Below are 7252 nucleotides of genomic sequence, written 5' to 3'. Positions count from 1 at the left end.
CATGCAGGAGACATTTCGCATTACTCTGACGAGGTCTGCCATCAATATGTTGAATTTGGCATTGTCCGCAATAGCCGAGTTCCGGTGGGTCAGGTACTTGGAGGCCATAGGTTTTGTATAGTGTGAATGGAGGATTCTGGTTTTATTGTTCTTAGTTTCTAGCCAGAGTTCAGTATCTAATACAGGTAATCTATGGTTAGGGTGTTTAGTAGGGTAGTCTATCGTAACTCTAATACTCTGGTGGATGGAGTTAGCTATTTGCTGGATGCTCTCCATAGTCTTAGTTTCTATTTCTATTTCAGGGGTACTCTCTTGTGGGGGTGTCTTTACCACTAAGTTGATATCATCGACATATCGAGAGTACACATTCACGAGTATGGAGTTCTGTGTCAGGCGTTCCTTAAGCCTTCTGTCCCACCATACCATGAAAAGATTGGCCACATCACCGGCGATACTAACCCCGATGGCTGCCCCCTCGTCCTGGGCGTATAATTTGTTGTTAAATTTAAAGGTGTGACCTTTTAGGGTGACCTTTATACTAGCTCCTAGTGCATGTGCGATCATTTTCTTTACCTGGTGGATATTAGTGGGGGTCCGTATGGCTCTGGTCCATCCACTCCATCTCTCTATAGGGGTCTTCCTAGCCATAGAGGTTATATCCAGGCAATGCAACCTCACATCGCCAATACGAAGGTAACAACCTTACAGGCGCATGAGGAAAGAGAAAAAGTCCTCAATGCCCACATGATGATGTGGACAATTGTCCTTAGACCCCAGAAGCGCACAGCCAACAACTTCCAAGCCTGGAACAATGAGATCCCGACGCTGTATGGGCTCCGTAAGGACCACAAAGTAACAACTAATCCTGTAGTGGGACCACCAACAAGACCAGTCTGTGGAGCGAATGTCGCTAGTAACTACAGGATCTCCTACTTCCTCTCAATGATCATACGCCCCATAATCCAGATGTCACCTGATGTCTGTGACAGCACGGAAGATCTCCTCAGCAGGATCAACGACTGCAACAACACTTGCAACCTGACAGGGTGTATAGTGGGTAGCATGGATGTGGTATCACTATACCCATCTATCGACGTGGATTTTGCAGTGGAAAAGTGCGTGGAAATGATCAACGAGAGCGAAGTAGAGTTCCAAAAAGTCAACACAGAAGAACTGGGCCTCCTACTTAGATTGACATATGACGATGCATATCTAGATAGATACGACCTTAGAGATTTCTGCCCTAGTAGACGTCTAAGAGGTAGACCACCCACAATTACCTCTATGGCTAGGAAGACCCCTATAGAGAGATGAAGTGGATGGACCAGAGCCATACGGACCCCCACTAATATCCACCAGGTAAAGAAAATGATCGCACATGCACTAGGAGCTAGTATAAAGGTCACCCTAAAAGGTCACACCTTTAAATTTAACAACAAATTATACGCCCAGGACGAGGGGGCAGCCATCGGGGTTAGTATCGCCGGTGATGTGGCCAATCTTTTCATGGTATGGTGGGACAGAAGGCTTAAGGAACGCCTGACACAGAACTCCATACTCGTGAATGTGTACTCTCGATATGTCGATGATATCAACTTAGTGGTAAAGACACCCCCACAAGAGAGTACCCCTGAAATAGAAATAGAAACTAAGACTATGGAGAGCATCCAGCAAATAGCTAACTCCATCCACCAGAGTATTAGAGTTACGATAGACTACCCTACTAAACACCCTAACCATAGATTACCTGTATTAGATACTGAACTCTAGCTAGAAACTAAGAACAATAAAACCAGAATCCTCCATTCACACTATACAAAACCTATGGTCTCCAAGTACCTGACCCACCGGAACTCGGCTATTGCGGACAATGCCAAATTCAACATATTGATGGCAGACCTCGTCAGAGTAATGCGAAATGTCTCCTGCATGTGCGACCCTACAGAATTAAAGAGACATATACAACATTTCGTCCACCGCATGCAGTTCTCGGGTTACAGCCATAAAGAAAGGATCAGGGTTTACAAAGGAGCTATGAAGAAGTTTTAAACAATCAAACGCAACGATAGGAATGGGATTTGCCCACTCTATAGGAGCAAATCATGGAACACCATAGAAAGAACTAAGAAGAAAATAGGGAAGGCAAGCCCATGGTACAATAGCCACAAGTACCAAAGCGTCATGTTCGTCGACACCACCCCTAGAGGCGAACTGGCGTACCGCTTTAGAAGGGCCCTAGACAAACTTAAGCTAAGAATTAAGGTTGTTGAAAGGCCAGGCAACCCTATCAAATCCCTTATCAGTAGAACATACCCTTTCAGTAGAACCCCCTGCACTGATAGGAACTGTATCGTATGTAGATTTAGCCCACAAACGAACTGCAAAACCAGAAATGTGGTCTATAGTATAAGATGTACAGAGGGACGATGCAGAAATAAGACAACGACATATGTAGGCGAAACAGCAAGGAGTATAGGGGAGCGGGCAAACGAACATTGGAGGGAACTTAAGGAAGGGAAGAACTCATCAGTTCTGTACCAGCACGCTGAGCAAGAACATAGAGGCTCAATCAACAACATAGAAATTAAAATCTTATCTACACATAGCAGTGATGCAGCACTTAGACAAATTACTGAAGCTACACACATAATAGAAGGGAAACCTAGCCTGAATAGGAAACTAGAATGGAACACTAACATACGCCACTAACAAACCACAGCATGTGACAACATGTTACCCATAAACCAATAATAGGAACAAAGTATAATACAATACATAGATAAACAAATGGAATTAAATACTACATACGTTAACAAAATTTAATTAAACACATTAAAAAAAAAAAAAAAAAAAAAAAACACACACACACACACACATGAACATATAAATAAATAAAAACTAATACAAATGAACACGTATTAACAGAGAATATAGGTGATACAGACACTCCCCATACACACATGCACTTACAAAAGACACAGACACATTGAAGGACACGCATGCGTAGACACATACAATAGGAATACAAAATACAAAATGGCTGATAGTTAGCAAGGTGAGACACACATAAGAAAGAAGGAAACAAAGGACCACTGATGAGGTCACAGAAGTGTGACGAAAGAACTCTGGCCGAAATAAGATTAAGATTAAGATTAATGTAATATAAAGCTGAAAAAAAAAAAAAAATTAACACCAAATATACAGTGCGTGTGTTTTTATTGGCTAAACTGGCAATATGACCATCCCCAAGTACAACAACATCTGTTTCAACACACGATTTCACATAAAAAATCTTGCAAAACAAATATATATATATATATATATATATATATACACACATATATATGACAGGCTTCTTTCAGTTTCTGTCTACGAAATCCACTCACAAGTCTTTGGTCGGCCCGAGGCTATAGTAGAAGACACTTACCCAAGGTGTCACACAGTGGGACTGAACCCGGAACCATGTGGTTGGTAAGCAAGCTACTTACCACACAGCCACTTCTACGCACAAGGCCTGAAATTTTTGAAGGAGGGGGGAGGGGCAGTCGATTAGATCAACCCCAGTATGCAACTGGTACTTAATTTATCGACCCTGGAAGGATGAAAGGCAAAATCGACCTCGGCAGAATTTGAACTCAGAAGGTAAAGACAGACGAAATACTGCCGAGCATGCTAACGATTCTTCCAGCTTGCTGCCTTTAATGTAGAACGATATTAAACTGATTAATTTCTGAGTTCTAGCAGTTTGTCAGTTGGTTTATTTTGTGTGTATCTTGTTCATGTTAGCAGAGATTGGATGGGGACTTATGTAAGGTAGGAATTCATAGGCAGATGCTCTAACAATGGAAAAACAAAAAAAAAAAATAAATGAAATAAATAAAACTGCATTAAATAAAATCAATCCTGTCTAATCCTGTTGCTAGTAGCTTAAAGCCACAGTTTAGGTCTTCCCTGGTTTCTTTTCCCCTTTCATAGTTGGCAGTAAAGGATGTTGTTGTACATCCTGTGTACACAGCCCAACCAACGTAAATTTCTATCAATGAGGATTTCCACCATAGGAGACAGCCCAGCAAGCCATACGATCTCTTTGTTCATGATCTTATCAAACAGAGTGATATTCGTAATTTGTCACAACTGTTTCATCATAGTTGCTTCTATCACTGGAAGAATAAGTGTCAAAGATGACTTTAGCTGAGTTCGAACTTAGAATGTAAAGAGCCATAGACATATTAAGATACCACCAGGTAGTTTGTCTGATACTTTTAGAATTTTACCATTCCACCAGTGTGCACTCTTACTTATGACATAAGTGTATAACATATAAGATATGAAGTGATTCTAAAGAATAAAAGATAAAGAAGAAAGAGAAAGAGAGAAACAGACAGAGAGGAAGAAAGCAAAACAGAATGAGTGAGAGAGGGGCGGAACATAAAAGGAAAACTTTCTTATGCTCCCTTGTTAGTAATCATTTCTACATGAAAGGGGTTCAATGCTGGAAAAAGAAGTGCTCGTCCAGTAAGGTAATGACCCCACGAGGAGAACTGATAAAAGTTTGGTTATAGCCAGGTGGTAGATCAGTTGCCGAAGAAATATGCACCGAGTCTACACCCTCCTCACCCACCATTCCCACCAGCAACATCACTAGGTGGTGGCACTAAGCTGAGCCTTGGTTTACTTTCCGGAAAAAATCTGAAGAATATCTAATGAATTACCAATGTTAAGGAATAATTATAAACAAAAGATATAATTTCATTTTAAAACCGGGATTTTTTTTTTAGCTTTTTCTCTCCTTTTTTTTATGCTCTTCTTTTCTTCCTTCCTTTCTTTCCTTTCTTCCATGGGTTTACATTGGTTTAATATGGGAAATCAGTTACTATGCACCAGCTGCTTGTAAATGTTCCTGTTGCTGCTGCTGCTGCTGTTTCTGTTGTTGTTGTTGTTGACGATGGTTCAATTACAGGTCAGTCATGATTGAACAAGCTTGTGATAAAAGGCATTCCAATCAAGGCCATCATGTTTTATATATATATATATATATATATATATCCGTGTGTGTGTGTATGTATATATATATATATATATATATATATGTATATATGTATGTATGTATGTATATGTATGTAGTTAAGTGAGATTCAGGTAAAAACTTTGTGGAATGCTCGGCGAAGCTTGTCCACAGTTATTGGCTTCAGTGTGTGTATGTATATATAGATAATAATATGCATATGAGTGTGTGCATATATGTGTGTGTATGAATGTATACACATATAAAGATGATATACTTAATTTAATTTTAATTTTTAATAAATTTATTTTAATTGAGTTTTTACCTGTAATTTTGGATTTTTATCCCTAATATTATTATTATTATTATATATATATATATATATATATATATATATATATATATATAGTAGCTTGCTATAGGCACAGGAGAGGCTGTGTAGTAAGTAGCTTTCTTACCAACCACATGGTTCCGGGTTCAGTCCCACTGCATGGCACCTTGGGCAAGTGACTTCTACTATAGTCTCGGGCTGACCAAAGCCTTGTGAGTGGATTTGGTAGATGGAAACTGAAAGAAGCCCGTCATATATGTGTGTGTGTGTGTGCGTGTGTCTGTGTTTGTCCATCCACCATCACCTGACAACCGATGGTGGTGTGATCACATTCCCGTGACTTAGCAGTTTGGCAAAAGAGACCGTAAGTGCCTTCCTCACGTGGTCTTGATGTCGCATGGTCAAAATTCACATGAGTTTTTATTAGACACTTTCAAATTTATTCGAATATTGTGGCTGAAGATCGGAATAGAGTAACTTCATACTCTTAACTGTGAAACGTCGTACCCAATTAACTAAAGGCAGGTTTGTTTTTGCTTTTCTCTTCTGTTTTTTGTTCTGTGTGTGCCATAAATATCGCCATCCGTTAGAGAAAAATTTGTAGTTTGGAATCAGTAGTTCTTTGACTGCTATTTCTAAATTCTCAGTATGTTGGAGAAGCAACTCATGGTAATCCCTGTATATTTATGATTATAAATGGTTTTACCAATAAAGGTTTTTTCATACTGAGCTACTTGGCAAAATTGTTAATTATTAATTTTATTACTAATTGACGATTCCCTGCCCTATATCCGTATATATATATATATATATATATATATATATATATAGTAAATCCAAAAGAAACGATGAACAAACATAAGAAAACAACAACTCAAAGACATGGTACATGCAAAGTATTAGCACAAGGAAGGAAAAAAAAGGTGGTTTTACGTTTCATGCATGGCTCTTCTTCAGAAACAGGAGATGGAAGAAAGTCCAAGAGAAAAGGAAGATGGAGGAAAAAATCACCAACGATCCACATGTGGTTGTATATATGTGTATACATTCATACACACACATATATGCACACACTCACATACATATGCACACATAGATCATCTGTTACTTGTTTCATTAAACTGTTGCCATTCTGGGGCACTGCCTTGAAGGTTTTTGTCAAGCAGTATATTATTGGTTATAAGGCAACGAACTGGCAGAAACGTTAGCACTTTGGGTGAAATGCTCAGCAGTATTTTGTCTGTCTTTACGTTCTGTGTTCAAATTCCGCTGAGGTTGACTTTGCCTTTCATCCTTTTGGGGCCGATAAATTAAGTACCAGCTGCGTACTGAGGTGGATCTAATCAACTGGTCCCCTCCCCACAAAATTTCGGGCCTTGTGCCTATAGTAGAAAAGTATATTACTGGTTATGGCATATAATTGATCAGAACATTACCAATGGTTTCATGCCTGTTCCAGTATATCCTTCATCTTTTAAGATCATTGGATGTGAGTCGGATGGAAAGGTGCAAAGGGGAGGTTGTAATGAAAAATGAAAAACCTACATAGCTGCTATTTCTAGGAGGCTGAGTGAACAGAAAGTGATAATTGCATTGGCTCATGTATGTTGTTTTATTGTTAAAAGCTGGAAATTTTTTTTTTATTCTTATTTTTATTTTTTTCTAATTGATGTCCCTAGTGATATGAACATGAAACAGGGATAGCGATACAACACACACACACACAAACACACAAATATATGCACATATATGGACGTCTGCAGAAGAAAGGAAACAGGGCTAGCAGACTGAAAAAGTACAACAAAGCATCGATTGTTACAGTGTATACACATTGAATGAGAGCTGATGTAGATTCCACAAGGATATTAATTAGGCTTCAGGAAATGTATCAAAACTGGTTGATTAACCTGCTTGCT

This window comes from Octopus bimaculoides, chromosome Z (genome assembly GCF_046866305.1).
Source record: "Octopus bimaculoides isolate indiv1 chromosome Z, ASM4686630v1, whole genome shotgun sequence".
Lineage (NCBI taxonomy): Eukaryota > Metazoa > Mollusca > Cephalopoda > Octopoda > Octopodidae > Octopus > Octopus bimaculoides.
Note: the sequence above shows the minus strand (reverse complement) of the source record.